Source organism: Zea mays, chromosome 6 (assembly GCF_902167145.1).
Source record: "Zea mays cultivar B73 chromosome 6, Zm-B73-REFERENCE-NAM-5.0, whole genome shotgun sequence".
Taxonomy (NCBI): Eukaryota; Viridiplantae; Streptophyta; class Magnoliopsida; order Poales; family Poaceae; genus Zea; species Zea mays.
This window is the reverse complement of record NC_050101.1, coordinates 162,907,597-162,928,096: the sequence shown is the minus strand read 5'-3', so window position 1 is coordinate 162,928,096 and position 20,500 is coordinate 162,907,597.

Sequence of the window (20,500 nt, the reverse complement as noted above, 5' to 3'; positions counted from 1 at the left end):
GCCTTCCGGGTCTTAGCCCGAGTCCGAGCCCTGGGGTCGGGCGGAGCGGAGTTCGCCGCCTTCCGGGCCTTAGCCCGAGTCCGAGCCCTGGGGTCGGGCGGAGCGGAGTTCGTCGTCTTCCGGGGCTGAGCCTGAGTCCGAGCCCTGGGTCGGGCGGAGCGGAGCTTCCTATGGCGCCTTTGGCAAGGCCTGACTGCCTGTCAGACTCACTCTGTCGAGTGGCACTGCAGTCGGAGTGGGGCAGGCGGCGCTGTCCTTCTGTCAGACCGGTCAGTGGTGCGGCGGAGTGACGGCGGTCACTTCGGCTCTGCCGGGGGGCGCGCGTCAGGATAAAGGTGTCAGGCCACCTTTGCGTTAAATGCTCCTGCAACTCGGTCAGTCGGTGCGGCGATTTAGTCAGGGTTGCTTCTTAGCGAAGCCAAGGCCTCGGGCGAGCCGGAGATGCGTCCGCCGTTAAAAGGGGGGCCTCAGGCGAGACGGAAGTCCCTCGAGGTCGGCTGCCCTTGGCCGAGGCTAGGCTCGGGCGAAGTGTGATTGAGTCACTCGTATGGACTGATCCCTGACTTAATCGCACCCATCAGGCCTCTGCAGCTTTATGCTGATGGGGGTTACCAGCTGAGAATTAGGCGTCTTGAGGGTACCCCTAATTATGGTCCCCGACAGTAGCCCCCGAGCCTCGAAGGGAGTGTTAGCACTCGCTTGGAGCTTTCGTCGCACTTTTTTGCAAGGGGACCAGCCTTTCTCGGTTGCATTTTGTTCCGGTGGGTGCGCGCGAGCGCACCCGCCGGGTGTAGCCCCCGAGGCCTCGGAGGAGTGGTTTCACTCCTTCGAGGTCTTAATGCCTTGCGTAATGCTTCGGCTGGTCTGGTTGTTCCCTCATGCGAACTGGTCGTAGCCCGGGTGCACGGTCGGGGCCCAAGCTCTCGGGCTGGTATGTTGACGCTGTCAACGGTCTGGCCGGAGCCGGGTTTGCGAGAGCAGCCCCCGAGCCTCCGCACAGGGCGAGAGGACGATCAGGGACAGACTCGGCTTTTTTACATACGCCCCTGCGTCGCCTTTCCGCAAGGAGAAGGGGGGGAGAGCGCCATGTTACCCTCGATGGGCACCGAACATGGTGTCTCCGGTGAGCTGCAAGCGGGTGATCCGAGTGGACGTCCGTGCCCCGTTCGTTGGGGGTCGGCTAGGGGCCCAGAGGCACGCCCAAAAGTACCTGCGGGTGATCTGCCGGACCCGGTCCCCTGGCGACGGGGTCCGAGGGCTCGATGCCTCCCTCCGATGGGATTCCGTTACAAGATCGTTCCCGCTGGTCTCGGAAATGTCCTAGGGTACCTCGGGAGCGCAGCCCGAGCCTGGGTTATGTATCGAACGTACCCCCGGTCATCCCTCGCTCGGCGTCTGAGGCGACTGTGAACCCTTCGGGGGCCAGCCTTCGAACCCCTGATCAGTAATGGGCGCGGAGCCCGAGTAGCCTGAGGCGACCATGGAGCCCTTCGGGGGGCTGGCCTTCGAACCCCTGACCAGTAGTGGGTGTCGGGCCCACGCGATCTGAGGCGACTGTTGAACCCTTCGGAGGGCCAGCCTTCGAACCTCTGATCAGTAGGGGGGGCTCGGAGCCCGGTTCCTTCGCAGAGAAGGATCCTTTTCGGGGTATCCCCCTTTCTCGGTCCCTGTTGCAAGAGATAGAGAAAGAGGAAAAAGGAAAAGGATACGAAATCGAACGATGTGGCGTACCTTTTTCGGCGCGGTTATTACGGCGAAGGCGAAGCGTCGTCCGCTTCTCCTGCCAGAGGCGCCGCCTGTCCCGCCGCGGAGTTAATGCGACGAGGCGAGTGGTTGGCGGGGCGGCCGTTTCGCGTGCGCGAGCCGTTCGAGGAACGGGTCACGGGCGCATCGTCTTCACGCCGTGGGAGGAGGCTCTCTTGCTGTCCCTGGATGGGACGTGAGCCTGGCTGACGACGTGACCGCTACTCCCGCCCGCCTGCCACCGTCATTACTGCCGGCCCACTTTCGGCCGCATTGACCGTTGCGCCAGGCTGGCGCTGCTGGGTCGTGCGCTGGGTCGCCTCAAGTCGCGGCATAGGCTCCGCAACCGAAGAGGTGCGACGGTGGTACAAGTGGCGGTGCGGTTGCTTGCATGCAGCAACTGGCGCGCTGGTTGCGTGACGCGTGGGCCTGGGCCTCCAAGCTGGCGTGTCCGAAGTCGGAGAAGCGCATCCACGTGGCGCGGTTGCACGCCGCCTGCATGGCTGCCCGCCCCTTCCGCCCGTTGGTCTGGGCAAAAGTGGGGGGTCGCTTGTAACCGCTGGGCGGTTACGTGCACCACGCGCGGCGGTTTGGCTTCTTCTGCTCTGAGCCGGTTTGCATGACATGCGGGACCCAGCCCCCGCGCCGTAGGGAAGGGCCTTGGAGCGTGTTGGAGAAGACTCGGCCCGTGGCGTTTGGGGGCGCACGTAGGGAGAGTCGCCTTTAAAAAGAGGGCGACCCCTTTCGGAAGGCAACCATGTCTTCTTCCTCCCTTATGTGTCGTGTCTTTCCATCTTCCAAGCCCCCGGATGGGGGGTATCCGCCGTCTTTCCGCCTCCTCGTTGGAGGAACGCAACTCCGTGGGAGTTGGTACCTTTCAGCCATCGTTCGGCTTCAAGGATTTTCATCATGCAGCCCGGCCGCACCCCTCCACCGGCGGTCACCCCGGATGGTGACCTCCGGCTTGATGGTGGGGGAAAGCGAGCCGGGCTGCGGCCTCTGCCCCTCCCTCAGCCTCAAGGATTTTCATCACCAAGGCTGGGGAGGGGAGAGTGCCGAGTTGGAGTCGGCCCCTACGTGGGCGGCGGCCCGCTCCTTCACTCAGTGATCAGAGGGAAGGGCGGTCGTCGTCCGCGGCGCTGGCAGCTGCACCGTGCCTGGCTCTCGGACGCGAGTGGCTTCGGAGCCGCTCGCGGCGCCGGCGTCCGCCACGGCAGCTTGAAGAGGTTCTTCTGCCGGTGAGATAGCCAAGGCTGGCCACGGACCGACCTTCAACTCTGCGGACTTCTGCCCGCCCTTGCCTCACAAGTTTTGGCGTGGGCGGGGGCCTTCTGGCAGCAGCACCCGCCCTGAGGTCAGTGCTGCCGCTGTTCGACCCCCCGGAGCAGAAGTCGTCGTCGTCGCCACTGCTGGAGCAGGTGACGGCGCGCCGTTCGTCGGCCTTCCGTTGCTCCACAGGCCTTCCCCCTCGGAGTGGGGTTGTTCGTACCTGCGGAGGGGGAACCGGAGTTCCGTTTGTAATGGCACTTCGAATGCCAGTGTTTTTGTTCATTGTGGCTGTCGAGGCCTGAACATGTATGTAATTTCGGCACGGAGCCGTGTTTTTTCCTTATTTTCGAGCACTAAGTCTCGCCTGTCGATTATCTGAACCGCTTCACCAAGCATGAGTCGCCCCGTGTCAAGGTGACGAGTGAGGTATCCGTATCCCAGAGGCGTAGGAGTCCCTCGGCTCGATCGGCCTTGTTGTCTGAGGCTCCTCTAGCTTAGTTAAAGGGACCCCTTGGCCGCTCTTCAATGAGCCGAGGCCAGGGGTAGCGATATCAGTATGAACAGAGGCGGAGTTGGCTCGAAAATGGGAACCTGGTTGGCCGGAGCCTAGCCGGGTTGCCCGTCAGCGGGGCCAACGCCGGAGTCGATTAGCCGAGGCCTCGGGTCGGGCTGGCGCCCTTGGAAGATGGTTGGCCGAGGCCCCAGGGGTAACCGGCCGAGCCGCCTGCTCGGGCCGGATTCCCGGAGAAGTCCCTGGACCGCGTCGCCGTCCGAGGCTGGGTCGGACCTCGCTGAAGGTGTCGTCGATGCCGAGGGTGCTGCAGCCCCCTTCCAGCGTGAAGACCCGAGCCTGCAGGATCAGATTATCTTGTAGCGTGTGCCTTCTGCGGCCGCCGAGGCCAGAAAACACACCCTCGCTGCGTTGTAAAGCCGCGTCTCTTTTCCTCTTGTTCCGAGCATCTGGACTTTCCGTCGGTAACAGGGATGTTTGTGTGGGCGAGAGTTGCTTCTCGCGGAAGGTGATGAGTGAGGTATCCATATCCCAGAGGCGTGGGAGTCCCTCGGCTCGGTCGGCCTTGCCGCTTACACGTACTTTCGCCCGTCCATGAGGCCCTGTCTCCGACTTAGTCGAGAAAGCTTGAAGGACCGCTTTGGCAGAAGAGCTTCCGAACGTGAAGACTTGTTCGGTCCACGGAGTCGCTTTATCCGAACGCGAGTTACTTATCACAGAAGGTGATGAGTGAGGTATCCGTATCCCAGAGGCGTAGGAGTCCCTCGGCTCGGTCAGCCTTGTCTGCTTACGTGTACTCCGTCGTTTCCAGGATCCGCTTTTCGAAGTAGTCAAAAAGCACGAAAGAAGTTCTGCTAAAAAGAGATCCTTTTTCGAGGAAAATTTCGACGCAGAGGGGGTCTCCCCCCTTTTAGCCCCCGAGGGAGGGTCGGGCTTTGCCGAGGCGAGGCCGACCCTTCCTTGATGACTAAACTTTGCGTGGGTGCGAGGTATATGAACAACTTGAAAACATCTTAAGGGTAGAAGCGACGTAGTTGTTTGATGTTCCAAGCGTTGCTGTAGATCTCGCCTTGATTGTTGACCAGCTTGTATGTTCCGGGCTTCAGAACTTTGGCGATGACGAATGGCCCCTCCCAGGGGGGCGTGAGCTTGTGCCTCCCTCGGGCGTCTTGCCGCAGCCGAAGCACCAAGTCACCCACCTGGAGGTCTCGGGGCCGGACCCCTCGGGCGTGGTAGCGTCGCAGGGACTGCTGGTACCGCGCCGAGTGTAGTAAGGCCTTGTCCCGAGCCTCCTCCAGCTGGTCCAGCGATTCTTCTCGGCTAGCTTGGTTGCTTTGATCGTTGTAGGCCCTCGTCCTCGGGGAGCCGTATTCCAGGTCAGTGGGCAAGATGGCCTCGGCCCCGTAGACCAGGAAGAACGGCGTGAAACCCGTGGCTCGGCTCGGCGTCGTCCTCAGGCTCCAGACCACCGAGGGGAGCTCCTTCATCCATCGCTTGCCGAACTTGTTGAGGCCGTTGTAAATCCGAGGCTTGAGCCCTTGTAGAATCATGCCGTTGGCACGCTCTACTTGCCCATTCGACATGGGATGAGCCACGGCAGCCCAGTCCACCCGGATGTGGTGATCCTCGCAAAAATCCAGGAATTTTTTGCCGGTGAACTGGGTACCGTTGTCGGTGATGATGGAGTTTGGGACCCCGAAGCGATGGATGATGTTGGTGAAGAACGCCACCGCCTGCTCGGACCTGATGTTGTTCAGGGGTCGGACCTCGATCCACTTGGAGAATTTGTCGATGGCGACCAGCAGGTGCGTGTAGCCCCCGGGCGCCTTCTGCAAGGGACCGACAAGGTCCAGACCCCATACAGCAAAGGGCCAGGTGATGGGTATCGTCTGCAGAGCCTGAGCGGGCAGGTGGGTCTGCTTCACATAGAATTGGCACCCTTCGCAGGTGCGGACAATTCTAGTGGCGTCAGCCACCGCCGTTGGCCAGTAGAAGCCTTGCCGGAAAGCATTCCCGACAAGGGCTCGAGGCGCTGCATGATGGCCGCAAGCCCCCGAGTGTATTTCTTGCAGGAGTTCCTGACCTTCGGCGATGGAGATGCATCGCTGGAGGACGCCCGAGGGGCTCCGGTGGTAGAGCTCCTCCTCATCGCCCAGCAAGACGAACGACTTTGCGCGTCGAGCTACCCGCCGAGCCTCGGCTTGGTCGAGGGGTAGCTCTCCCTGGCGGAGATATCGCAGGTACGGGGCCTGCCAATTTCGATCAGGCGTGGCCCCGCTCTGCTTCTCCTCGATATCCAGTGCCTCACCCTCGGGGGCCGAGGGTACCTCGGGCTGAACCGCGGACGCCTCGGGCTGAGCCGAGGGTGCCTCGGGTTGAGCCGAGGGTGCCTCGGGCTGTGCCGAGGGCGCCTTGGGCTGTGCCGAGGGTGCCTCGGGCTCTGGAGCGTCGTCGATCTTGACGGAGGGTCGATGCAGATCCCGGGAGAAGACGTCCGGGGGAACCGTTGTTCGCCCCGAGGCTATTTTAGCCAGCTCGTCCGCAGTCTCGTTGTAGCGCTGAGCGATGTGGTTGAGCTCGAGCCCGTAGAACTTGTCTTCCAGGCGCCGAACCTCATCGCAGTAGGCCTCCATCTTCGGGTCGCGGCAGTGGGAGTTCTTCATGACTTGGTCAATGACGGGCTGCGAGTCACCGCGGGCGTCGAGGCGTCTGACCCCTAGCTCGATGGCGATCCGCAACCCGTTGACCAGAGCCTCGTACTCAGCCACATTGTTGGACGCCGGGAAATGGAGGCGTAGCACGTAGCGCAGGTGCTTCCCGAGGGGCGAGATGAAGAGCAGGCCCGCGCCGGCTCCCGTCTTCATCAGCGACCCGTCGAAAAACATGGTCCAGAGCTCCGGTTGGATCGGAGCCGTCGGTAGCTGGGTGTCGACCCATTCGGCTATGAAGTCCGCTAACACCTGGGACTTGATGGCCTTCCGAGGGGCGAACGAGATTGTTTCGCCCATGATTTCCACTGCCCACTTTGCGATCCTGTCCGAGGCCTCTCGGCACTGGATGATCTCCCCCAGGGGGAAGGATGACACCACAGTTACCGGATGAGACTCGAAGTAGTGTCGTAACTTCCGCCTCGTCAGGATCACAGCATACAGCAGCTTCTAAACTTGTGGGTAGCGGATCTTGGTCTCGGACAGTACCTCGCTGACGAAGTAGACTGGCCTCTGAACGGGCAATGCATGCCCTTCTTCTTGCCTCTCGACTACAATCGCGGCGCTAACCACCTGAGTGGTAGCGGCGACGTAGACCAAGAGGGCTTCTCCATCAGCAGGGGGCACCAAGACAGGCGCCTTTGTAAGGAGCGCCTTCAGGTTCCCGAGGGCTTCCTCGGCCTCAAGGGTCCAAGCGAAACACTCGGTCTTCCTTAAGAGGCGGTACAGAGGCAGACCTCTTTCGCCGAGGCGTGAGATGAAGCGGCTCAGGGCCGCGAGGCATCCCATGACCCTCTGTACGCCTTTTAAGTCCTTGATGGGTCCCATGCTGGTGATAGCTGCGATCTTCTCCGGGTTGGCTTCGATGCCTCGCTCGGAGACGATGAACCCCAGGAGCATGCCCCGGGGCACCCCGAAGACACACTTCTCAGGATTGAGCTTGACTCCTTTCGCCTTGAGACATCGGAATGTCACTTCAAGGTCGGAGAGGAGGTTGGAAGCCTTTCTTGTCTTGACTACGATGTCATCGACGTAGGCCTCGACTGTGCGACAGATGTGTTCGCCGAACACATGGTTCATGCACCGCTGGTACGTCGCGCCCGCATTCCTCAAACCGAACGGCATGGTGACATAGCAGTACATGCCGAACGGCGTGATGAAAGAAGTCGCGAGCTGGTCGGACTCTTTCATCCGGATTTGGTGATACCCTGAGTAGGCATCGAGGAAGGACAGGGTTTCGCACCCAGCAGTGGAATCCACGATTTGATCGATGCGAGGCAGAGGGTAGGGAACCTTCGGACATGCTTTGTTGAGACCAGTGTAGTCTACACACATCCGCCATTTCCCCCCTTTCTTCCTCACAAGCACAGGGTTGGCAAGCCATTCGGGATGGAATACCTCTTTGATGAACCCTGCTGCCATTAGCTTGTGGATCTCCTCGCCTATCACTCTGCGCTTCTCCTCGTCGAATCGGCGCAGAGGCTGCCTGACGGGTCGGGCTCCGGCCCGAATATCCAGCGAGTGCTCGGCGACCTCCCTCGGTATGACGGGCATGTCCGAGGGACTCCACACAAAGACGTCGGCGTTTGCGCGGAGAAAGTCGACGAGCACTGCTTCCTATTTGGGGTCGAGCCCGGAACCGATCCGGATCTGCTTGGAGGTGTCGCCACTGGGGTCGAGAGGGACGGCCTTAACCGTCTCCGTTGGCTCGAAGTTGTCGGCATGACGCTTCACGTCCGGCACCTCTTTGGAGAGGTTCTCCAGGTCGGCGATGAGGGCCTCGGACTCGGCGAGGGCCTCGGCGTACTCCACGCACTCCACGTCGCATTCGAACGCGTGTTTGTACGTGGGGTCGACGGTGATGACCCCGTTGGGGCCCGGCATCTTGAGCTTCAGGTAGGTGTAGTTGGGGACGGCCATGAACTTCGCGTAGCATGGCCTTCCCAGTACCGCGTGGTAGGTTCCTCGGAACCCGACCACCTCGAACGTCAAGGTCTCCCTTCGGAAGTTGGAGGGCGTTCCGAAGCAGACGGGGAGGTCGAGTCGTCCGAGGGGCTGGACGTGCTTCCCAGGGATGATCCCGTGGAAGGGCGCAGCGCCTGCCCGGACGGAGGACAGATCGACGCGCAGGAGCTTGAGGGTCTCGGCGTAGATGATGTTGAGGCAGCTGCCCCATCCATCAGGACCTTGGTGAGCCTGACGTCGCCGACGATGGGGTCGACGACGAGCGGGTATTTCCCCGGGCTCGGCACATGGTCGGGGTGGTCGGCCTGGTCGAAGGTGATGGGCTTGTCAGACCAGTTTAGGTAGACTGGCGCCGCCACCTTCATCGAGCAGACCTCCCGGCGCTCTTGCTTGCGATGCCGAGCCGAGGCATTCGTCGCATGCCCACCGTAGATCATGAAGCAGTCGCGGACCTCGGGGTATTCTCCTGCTTGGTGATCTTCTTTCTTGTCGTCGTCGTGGGCCCTGCCACCCTCCACGGGTGGCCCGGCCCTGTGGAAGTGGCGCCGAAGCATGACGCACTCCTCGAGGGTGTGCTTGACGGGCCCCTGATGGTAGGGGCACGACTCCTTGAGCATCTTGTCGAAGAGGTTAGCACCTCCGGGGGGCTTCCGAGGGTTCTTGTACTCGGCGGCGGCGACAAGGTCCGCGTCAGCGGCGTCGCGTTTCGATTGCGACTTCTTCTTGCCCTTCTTCTTGGCGCCGCGCGGAGTAGACGCCTCGGGAGCCTCTTCCGATGGGCGGCCCTGGGGCTGCTTGTCCTTTCGGAAGATAGCCTCAACCGCCTCCTGACCAGAGGCGAACTTGGTGGCGATGTCCACCAGCTCGCTCGCCCTGGTGGGGGTCTTGCGACCCAACTTACTCACCAGGTCGCGGCAGGTGGTGCCGGCAAGGAACGCGCCGATGACATCCGAGTCGGTGATGTTGGGCAGCTCGGTGCGCTGCTTCGAGAATCGTCGGATGTAGTCCCGGAGCGACTCTCCTGGCTGTTGCCAGCAGCTCCGAAGGTCCCAGGAATTTCCGGGGCGCACGTACGTGCCCTGGAAATTGCCGGCGAAGGCTTGGACTAAGTCGTCCCAGTTGGAGATCTGCCCCGGAGGCAGGTGCTCCAACCAGGCGCGAGCAGTGTCGGAGAGGAACAGGGGGAGGTTACGGATGATGAGGTTGTCGTCGTCCGTTCCACCCAGTTGGCAGGCCAGGCGGTAGTCCGCGAGCCACAGTTCCGGTCTCGTTTCCCCCGAATACTTCGTGATAGTAGTCGGGGGTCGGAACCGGGTCGGGAACGGCGCCCGTCGGATGGCCCGACTGAAGGCTTGCGGACCGGGTGGTTCGGGCGAGGGACTCTGATCCTCTCCGCTGTCGTAGCGCCCCCCACGCCTGGGGTGGTAGCCTCGGCGCACCCTTTCATCGAGGTGGGCCCGACGATCGCGTCGATGGTGCTCGTTGCCGAGGTGGCCCGGGGCCGCAGGCGCGGTGTTGCGCGTGCGTCCGGTGTAGACCGAGGCTTCCCGCATAAATCGGGAAGTCGCGGCGTGAGGTTCCGAGGGGTATCCCTGCCTCCGGGAGGCAGTGCTCTCGGCCCGTCGGGCCGCAGCGCCTTCCAGGAGATTCTTGAGCTCTCCCTGGATTCGCCGACCCTCGGTGGTTGATGGCTCCGGCATCGTGCGGAGGAGCATCGCTGCGGCTGCCAGGTTCTGACCAACCCCGCTGGATGCGGGCGGCGGCCTGAGCCTGACATCGTTGGCGACGCGGTGCTGGAGACCTTGGGGCAGGTGACATATTTCTCCGGTCGGGGGTTGGCCCGCCCATACCTGCCCGACGTCCCGGTGGATCGTCTCAAGCGCCCCTGTTCCCTCGTCGAGCCTGGCCTGCGCCCCGCGGACTTGCTCGAGCTGTGGGTCGTGACCCCCCGCCGGAACGGGGACCACAGCTAGCTCCCGCGGGATGTCAGCGCGAGGCACCGGCCAATCACCGTCCTCCGGCATGCCAAGATGGTTGCCTTCGGAGGGATCCCCTAGCTCGACGTGGAAACATTCGCGGCTTGGGCCGCAGTCCTCGTCGTCAAGGCTGCGGCTTCCGTCGGAACAGTCGGAGAGGCAGTAGTCACATGCGGTCATGAAGTCCCGCATGACACTGGGGTTGCCAAGTCCAGAGAAACCCCAACAGATGCTGGGATCGTCATCTTCCTCGGACCCAGAGGGCCCGTAGGTCGAGACGTCCGTCAATCGGTCCCAAGGCGACCGCATACGAAACCCTAGTGGGGTTGCACTCGCCTCAATGAGAGCGCCCGCCAAAGCGAGGTCGCTTGGCGGGTCGAGGCCGAGTCGAAATGACGTAAGATGGGAGTTAGTTAGTACCTTTTGGTCGACGCGGAGCGACGTAGTCACATCGGGGACTGGTTGCGCCGTCATCTCAGGTACGAGGGCGACGTCCTGCAGGCTTTCCGCGAGCGTGCTGGCGTCGTCTTCTTGCTCGGGATCAGCGTGTCGCGGGGGGACGACGCTTGCCTTCGTCTCGAACGCGAGGTCGACGCCCGGCGTGCCCTCCGTCGGGGCGCTGGGGACGTCGATTCGCTCGACAGCCGACGAAGCGCGGCCTCCCGCTTGGCCTTGGTTGCCCCGCCTCCTCCTCCGTTGGCGGGGGAGAGGACGGGGCGAGCTCGAATGTTGTTCTTCCACCGCGCGGGGAAGATGTCGTCGGTTCCGCCGCCGGCGGGCGGGATGTCGGCCGCCATTGTCGTTGTCGCGCGGCGGTGGAAGGAGTATCATGTCGTAGCTGCCGTCGAAGGACATGAACTCAAGACTCCCGAAACGGAGCACCGTCCCGGGCCGGAGAGGTTGCTGGAGACTGCCCATCTGGAGCTTGACGGGAAGCTGTTCGTCAGCACGCAGCAGGCCCCTACCTGGCGCGCCAACTGTCGGCGTTTTGAGACCGGGGGGTCCCCGAGCCGACGAGTGAGTGTGCCGCGTGCCCCAGCCTAGATGGGTCGAGCGCGTGGGTGAGCGCGAAGGGGGGAGAGGCGAGGTGTCCGGAGACGGGCGTGAGAGAGGTGGAGATCCCGCGGCCTTCGTGTTCGTCCCGCGCCCAGGTCGGGTGCGCTTGCAGTAGGGGGTTACAAGCGTCCACGCGGGTGAGGGAAGCGAGCGGCCCCAAGAGAGCGCCTGTCCCGTCCTCGTCCCCGCGCGGCCAACCTTCTCTAAGAAGGCCCTGGTCCTTCCTTTTATAGGCGTAAGGAGAGGATCCAGGTGTAGCAGAGTGCTATGTGTCTAGCGGAGGGAGAGCTAGCGCCCTAAGTACATGCCAATGTGGCAGCCGGAGAGATCTTGGCACCCTGCTGGCGTGATGTCGTGGCTGTTGGAGGAGCAACGGAGCCTGGCGGAGGGACAGCTGTCGGAGCGGTCGAGTCCTTGCTGACGTCCCCCTGCTTCCGTAAGAGAGCTGAGAGCCGCCGTCGTCACAGAGCTTGTGGGGCGCCATCATTGCCCATCTGGCGGAGCTAGCCAGAGGGGACACCGGTCTTGTTCTTCGTGACCCGAGTCGGCTCGGGGTAGGATGATGATGGCGCTTCCCGTTGACGTGGCGGGCCTGTGCCCTAGGTCGGGCGACGTGGGGGCTCCTCCGAAGCCGAGGTCGAATCTGTCTTCCGTGGCCGAGGCCGAGCCCGAGCCCCTGGGTCGGGCGAGGCGGAGGTCGTTCGGCAGAGGCCAGGGCGGAGTCCGAGCCCTGGGGTCGGGCGAAGCGGAGTTCGTCGTCTTCCGGGTCTCAGCCCGAGTCCGAGCTCTGGGGTCGGGCGGAGCGGAGTTCGTCGTCTTCCGGGTCTTAGCCCGAGTCCGAGCCCTGGGGTCGGGCGGAGCGGAGTTCGCCGTCTTCCGGGTCTTAGCCCGAGTCCGAGCCCTGGGGTCGAGCGGAGCGGAGTTCGCCGTCTTCCGGGCCTTAGCCCGAGTCCGAGCCCTGGGGTCGGGCGGAGCGGAGTTCGTCGTCTTTCGGGGCTGAGCCCGAGTCCGAGCCCTGGGTCTGGCGGAGCGGAGCTTCCTATGGCGCCTTTGGCAAGGCCTGACTGCCTGTCAGACTCACTCTGTCGAGTGGCACTGCAGTCGGAGTGGCGCAGGCGGCGCTGTCCTTCTGTCAGACCGGTCAGTGGTGCGGCGGAGTGACGGCGGTCACTTCGGCTCTGCCGGGGGGCGCGCGTCAGGATAAAGGTGTCAGGCCACCTTTGCGTTAAATGCTCCTGCAACTCGGTCAGTCGGTGCGGCGATTTAGTCAGGGTTGCTTCTTAGCGAAGCCAAGGCCTCGGGCGAGCCGGAGATGCGTCCGCCGTTAAAAGGGGGGCCTCGGGCGAGACGGAAGTCCCTCGAGGTCGGCTGCCCTTGGCCGAGGCTAGGCTCGGGCGAAGCGTGATCGAGTCACTCGTATGGACTGATCCCTGACTTAATCGCACCCATCAGGCCTCTGCAGCTTTATGCTGATGGGGGTTACCAGCTGAGAATTAGGCGTCTTGAGGGTACCCCTAATTATGGTCCCCGACAAATAGCACGTGTCACACTTGCCGGTAGAAGTTCCCTCGTACATTATCAGTCATCAGGTACGCACCACCATACATGCTTGCTTAAACAAAAAAGCAAGTGTATGTGTTTGCGAAGAGAATTAAAGGCAGCCCGGCACAAAAGCTACCCCGACGATGGTGAGTGATCATTGTTGTCGGTCCTCCTCTGCGTCACCTCTAGTGCCAAGATGACGTCATAGTCCTTGATATAGTAGTCGTCGAACGTGCACGACGTGGCGAGTACCGATGACTCTTGGCTGGGCTGTCAAACGAAGTGCACCCCGGGCTCATCAGCGAGGTAGTACACCTAGCCGTTGCACCACCGGATGTACTACTCCTCTACATAAATCTTGTTCGAGGACACTCACACAACGTCAGCAACGATCATCGTCCCAGCGCAACAAGAATTCATGGCCGGTCAGTAGTGACTTACGTGGGAGGTTGAGCTTCAGGTGGATGATGAGCTGGACGGTGTGACGGCGCCGTTGTCGGATGCGGTGTCCAGAACAACCGAGAGTCGCCGATGTTGGCGACGATCATGAGGTCCCCCTATTTGAAGATGGACAGCGCGGTGCAGCCGCTCTAGACCGCGTCCAAGCGGCGGCTGCGCCGGAGCTTGCCGAACACAGCGACGCATGCGGTCACGTAGTACTGCTTCCAGAGGTCGAACTGGCAGTCGCCAAGCTTCTTTTCGTCGTCGATGAGCGACGCCAACGCGAGCACCCCTGCCAGTGGTGTTTGTTCGGGGTTTCCAAGTAAGAAACATGGATTCATCTTTGGCGTTGGTTTATGAAAATGACTCACAAGTCAGAGCCATGGAAAAATATTACGGAGAATAAATGTCACACATATAAAAAAGAATTTAAGTTGAAAACATTATTCAAACAAAAGAAATTGCATGCAAGGCTCATTTTTAAATACTACTCCCTCCATCCAAAAATATAATTCAGGAATCTCGTTGATAATTATCTACTACTACACATTGTGCAAAGGTAGCAGGTGGGCTTTGAGAGAGATGTAGTATATATTTTTACTGTAACAAATATTGACATAAACACACATGTGGTGTAGTGGTAGCTACGAGCATATTTGCTTGAGAGGTCGCAGGTTCGAATCCCATTAGAGCCACATTTGTGTTTTTTTAATTTAATTTTAGCTAGGTGTGGGATGCACGTGGGAATGAGAATGAGATTTGCGGGGAGGGGGGAATGAGAAAGACAGTGCGGAGAGGGGGTAATGGGAATGGCATAATACTGACAGAACACGGAATGGCAGCCAGGAGAATGAGAAAGACAATGCGGGAATGGGAATGACAGCTTACCCCTTACCGCTTTAATAAGTAGTAGAGATAGGGTTTAACTCATAAAAATAACTCTATTAGTGTCTTATTATATAAATTTTTATAAAAAGTAAATTTTATAAAAATTATAGAGCATGTTGGTCCTGATTCCTAAAAGGGGATCAAAATAGGGCAACATTCCTATGATAATGTTTGATGTAATATTTTCACTATTTGTGTTCATAGACGAAGTGGAGACCGATGTTCCAGAAATCATAGTCCTAGTCCTAGAAAAAGGGGAGGAGGCCGACTCCTCCAAGGTATAAATTCAGTGCCATGAGAACTTCAATGAAGACAAGTTCGCTTTGCCCTTGATATATAAATTTCCCAGTTTTATGATTTGTCCTAATCTGGTTAAAGGAAAGATCATTGCATTTATGTGAGAGGCAAAAGATCTGCACTGCTTATTTATTGCTCTACTATACTAAGGAATTAGGGGTGAAAAGGTTTCTTTTGAAAAGGGGGAAAGGGAAGGAAAAAGGCTTTATGAAAACCCAGGTAAGTGAACAGTTATCACCATCACTACCATGAGCGGGATGGTCAAGACTCCACGGTAGCGGGGGGCAAAGAGTACTTGGCTTAGCCAAGTTAGGTGTGAGCAAAAATGATTGTTACGTCTTGTATAAGGACAAATTTGTCATTACTCCTTGACTAAACTCATTAAAATACAACCACTCGAAGTTGTATGGCGGTCACTCCATCCAAGTCTGCATGTGCTAAATCCTAGAGTTATCGGTGGCCGGGGAGCACTGGCACAACAGGAATCAGGAGAGCGTAGATGGCTGCGGCGTAGGAAGCGTAGAGAAACGAGTGCAGTGGAGCGTGAGCACGTGCTGGTGAAAATTAGGGCAGGGGGCTCATAAAGCGTGAAACCCTGTGAGCTAGGATCAAGGGCCGACGAGAGTTATTAAGTCTCGCGCTTGCGGGGGATATTTTGTCGGGTCCACACTAATCCCTATCGACCAGGTTCAAGGGCCGACGGGAGTTACTTTATTCTCGTGGGTATTTTAAATGGTCGACGAGAGTTATTTACTCTCCATCGGCTGACCTCTGGGTCGACGAGAATTAACTTAACTTTCGTCGGCTCCCTTACGACTAACGTGGATTAGTTTATCCCTGTCAGTTTTTTATAACGTCGACAGGGATTATTTTAGCCGATGGGACGACGTCATTGGCTCGCTGCCCCCACCTTCGACTGAGCCTCAGAGCCACCGGGTCGCCATCACCGCCTCGAGGAGGTGCCACTGCCGGGTCACGGGCCTCGTCCCTAGCAGTCGTCGCCCCGAGGAGCCACCGCCTGTTCGCCCCAGGCCTTGCCCTTAGGAACCGTCGTGCCGAGCAGTAGCCATCGCACCGCCTCTTTGCCCCAGGAACCCACTACCATCGTCACCTCCCCTGGGACATCACTCATGCCACCTCTTCTTCACGTAATACCGTTCGAGTCATCGAGGTATAAATCCCTGACCTATGCAATGTAAAATGCGAGTGTGATTAGAGTAGTTAAATATGTATATGAAGATATTTTTTTTTGTTTTTTTGTGGTCAATGAGAGTTAACTTTTATGTGATTAGAGTTAGTTTAAATTTGTTAATTGATAGTGTTATCAGCCTTAATATGACTTTATGCATTATACTTGCTATTTTTAATTTGATGTTGCAAATATGAACTGTGTGGCTTCATGTTATTAGTTAATGAATTGATAGTGAATATGATGTTATGTAAATATTAATTGTTGCAAATATTAATTATTTTGATTATTGTTAATTGATGAATGTGATGTTATGTAAGTATTAAATCTATTATATTATTGCTGCGATAGTATATATATAGTTTTACTACTTACTTTAATCGAACCATTACATGGTTAGGGTTTCGAAATCTATGTGTCACTTGTTTCGGACCGCTATGTGTCACATGCATCGCCCATGTTATGTGTGGCGGTCAGGAATTGTTCCTTTTATGGACAACCTTGGCATGACCGACAGAGTGTGGTATTTGTGACCACCATGATGTGCTTGTATGGAATTTTGGTTGTGTAACCTCATTGTTCTCTGCTGCACCAATCTGAGCATGCAGTGGAGAGTAGCGAGATTATGTTGCCAAAATTTCATTCGAGCACATAATAGTGGTCATTAATACCGCACTTTGTTGGTCATCTTCGGGTGGGTATAAGACTTATCAATTACCTATATATGTAGGTCGTGATATGTAGAAACGTGAAAAACTCATGTGTAGTTGTGTACTTCTTACTCGTACATAGTTGCAATGGGTGATAATCGAGATTGAATGTATGTTAGCTTCAAGAAGGGTGGGTATCACTCACGTGAATGGTTTGTCAACACTCAATAGTTTGTGGACCGTGCAACTGCTTTGTCACAAATAGATTATATTAGGTGTCCATGCAACAAATGCAGAAGTATGTTGAACCACACCAAGAGTCAAGTCACACGACACTTGTGCTCCCACGGTTTTGTGCTAGGCTATGAGGTCTAGTATATCCTCGGGAGTCACGCTATGAATGAGCGGCACAACTAGAAGTTGATGACAGTGAAGACATTGATAGGATGGACAAGATGTTTGAGGATCAGCATGAATTAGACTCAGATCATCATGATTCACCTACACCCGAGGTTCAGAAGTTCTTTGACCTCAAAGCATCAGAAGAGCCTCTACACAGGCATACCGATGTGACTGTTCTCAAATTCATGAACTACATAATGTCAACCAAGTCCAAGTTTGCATTCTTAATCAATTGTTACAAGGAACTCATGGATTTGATTAGTGAGGTTCTTTCGATAGGTCACAAGATGCCCAAAGACATGTACCAGTCTAAAAAAATGCTTGAAGGTCTCGGTATGGAGTATGAGAAGTGATATGGGTGTTCCCGTTGATAGGAACGAGTTCCAGGCCGCAGCCCAGATCGAGTAGGCTAGGGCGGCACCGGGATAGCTCGCCGGCGACCTATGGTAGCGGTTGACGGAACCACCGGCCGTTTATCGTCGGCGACGCCTGAGACTGGAATTTGTGGAACAAGAATGTCCCTTTTCTCTTCTGCCTTTCTCCCTTTTATTTCCCCACAATCTCTTTCCTAAACATAGAAACTATAGAGCCGTATAATGCTCAATAAGGTAACTAATGCTACCATTACAAAAAGGGACTATTTGCTACCAAATAATCACAGCCAATCAACTCAGTGTTTCCTAAAATAAACTCTATGCGGCTGGACCATATCAATACTCCCCCCCTCGACAGCAAGCTTGTCCTCAAGCTTGAAATCTGGGTGCGCCCGACGGAAGTCCAGAGCATCCTCCCAAGTAGCTTCTTCAAGATCCTGTCCGGTCCACTGAATCAAGAACTGCCGGTGCCCGTGAACAAAGCGTTGAGCCAGTATCTTGTGAGGAGTTGGTTGTGCAGATTCTGGAGAGGGATAGGATACATCTTCAGGAAGGTCTGGTGTGGTGGATGGAGGAGGCCCTTTGAAAGGTTTCAGCATGGAGACGTGAAATACATCATGTATTTTAGCTGTTGCTGGTAAGGCGAGACGATATGCCACGTTGCCCACTTGACTGACCACCTGGTAAGGTCCAAAAAATCTGGGCGCCAACTTGTGATAGTGATCCGGGCGAACCGAGAGTTGACGATGACTTGGGAGCTTTAACCACACCCAATCACCCACAGCATAAGAGACCTCACGGTGATGGAGATCATAACGCTGTTTCATCCTGTTCTGGGTAGTCAACAAGTGATGACGAGCTCTATCCAATAAGGCATCACGATCCACCAGTTGGCTATCAACCGCATCCATAAGGGTAGATCCTTGGCTGTAAGGAACCACTAGAGGGGGTTTGCGGCCATACACCAATTCGAAGGGAGTCAGTCTGAGAGCAGAATGATAGGAGGAGTTGTAACAAAATTCAGCCCATGGTAACCAGTGGACCCAAGTGGAGGGCCTCTCGGCAGCTAGGCAGCAAAGATACATCTCAATAATACGATTAACCACCTCTGTCTGGCCATCCGTCTGAGGGTGATAAGAGGAAGAAGTGAGGAGCTGTGTGCTGCAACGCTTGAAAAGATTCTGCCAAAAGGAACTAGTGAACACTGGATCCCGATCGGAGACGATTGACTCTGGCATCCAATGTAGTCTCACAATCTGGTCAAAGAAAATATCGGCAACCACCGAGGCTGTAGCAGGCCGCTTGAAGGCAATAAAATGGCCATATTTTGATAATCGATCCACCACCACCAACAAAGTCGTCTTCCCCTGAGACTTTGGGAGACCAACCACAAAATCCATTGAGATATCAGCCCAAATATGATGAGGTATTGGCAAGGGTTGCAGAAGGCCAGCTGGCGCTAGAGTGCTTGCTTTATGCTGCTGACAAACAAGACAATTCTGTACATACTCTTCTACAGACCGACGTAGATTCTCCCAAAAGAAACTTTGCTTAATACGATGTAATGTTTTATGCACTCCCTCATGAGTCACATCATGATAAGCAGCCACCACTTGGGGCCGAAGAGGTGATGTTGCTGGAATAAACAACCGATCTTTGCGAAAGACAAGACCCCCATGGGTTGACCAGAGACTACCATTGGGCACTCCCTCAAGACCCCGGTCTGTGGTGAGAAGTTGAGCAGCACGCTGCTGAATGGTCGGATCCTTCCTCAGTTCTGATTCCCATACCTCCCTTGACAGCACAGTAGGGGATGAAATAGCGGCACATGTGCCCAGTGGGTCATGGATGCGAGACAGCGCATCCGCGACCACATTAGCCCGTCCTGGTTTGTATTCCACCGAGAAATCAAACCCCATTAACTTGCTGAGCCAGTGTTGTTGCGGCGGAGTCACCAAAGCTTGATCAAGTAAAAATTTCAGACTTGCATGATCAGTGCGAACAACAAAGGGGCGCCCCCACAAATATGGTCGCCAATGACGAATAGCCTTCGATAACCCAATTAATTCCCTTTCATAAGCTGCAAGCTTCACATGTCGATCTGCTAGTTTACGGCTGTAATAAGCCACTGGATGCCCTTCTTGTTGTAGCACTGCTCCAATCCCCGTACTAGAGGCGTCACATTCAACCACAAAAAGAATATTGAAGTCTGGAAGACGGAGGACGGGAGCAGTTTGGAGAGCATGCTTCAGGCGCTGGAAGGCTGCTGCCGCCTCATCAGACCAGTGGAATTGTTGACGGCGAAGAAGAGTAGTGAGAGGTTCTGCAATCGATGCATAATGATGAATGAAGCGCCGATAATACCCCGCTAAACCCAAGAAACTCCGTATATCTGCCACTGACATGGGAATAGGCCATCGCTCCACATCCTGAATCTTGTTTGGGTCAGCTTCCACGCCTTTTGCTGAAATGACATGTCCCAGATAACCCACTATTGCTTGAGCAAAAGCACACTTGGACTGTTTCAGATATAATTGATGATGACGGAGTTGAGCCAAAACTGAAGAAAGATGTTGCAGATGATCCTCCTAGGAGGGGCTGTATACAAGAATATCATCGAAGAAAACCAACACGAATTTGCGAAGGAACTTAGAGAGCACCTCATTCATTAAGGCTTGAAAGGTAGAAGGGGCATTACACAAGCCAAATGCCATAACCAGAAATTCAAAATGCCCACGGTGAGTGCGGAATGCCGTCTTCTCCACATCTGCAGCATGCATACTGACTTGATGATAACCCGATCTTAAATCAAGTTTGGTGAAAAATATAGCCCCATGCAACTCGTCAAGCAGTTCTTCCACTACCGGAATTGGGAATTTGTGTTTGATAGTTGTGGCATTCAGTTCACGATAATCCACACAAAACCGCCAAGAACCATCTGCCTTGCGAACTAGAAGCACAGGTGAAGAGAATGGAGAACGACTGGGCCGAATAATACCTTGTGCCAACATGTCGGTGCACTGACGCTCAATTTCATCCTTCTGGCGGTGGGGATAGCGATACAGCCTTACCACCACTGGGTCAGACCCTTCCTTCAAACAGATGTGATGATCACACTGACGAGAGGGTGGCAGGCCCTGCGGTTCTTGAAACAGATCATCAAATGCAGTCAAGATCTCCTGCAACCGAGGGTCTCTACCCACTACAAGACTGTTCAGATGTACTAGCCGCCCATGAGGTGTGATGCCCTGCAAACTCACGTGGCCCCCATCCAAAGAGAAGGCCATTTGGAGGGAATCAAAATTCTAGTTGATATCACCCAATTTCTGCAGCCACTGCACCCCCAAAACAACATCAAAACCTTCCAAGGGAATCACCAAAAAGGAGTCTGAGAAGATGTGAGTTTGAATGCAGAACTGGACATCTTTCAACCGCCCAAGACATGGCAACCGAGCGCCATTGGCTACCTGCACCTGCTGTCCAGTCCCT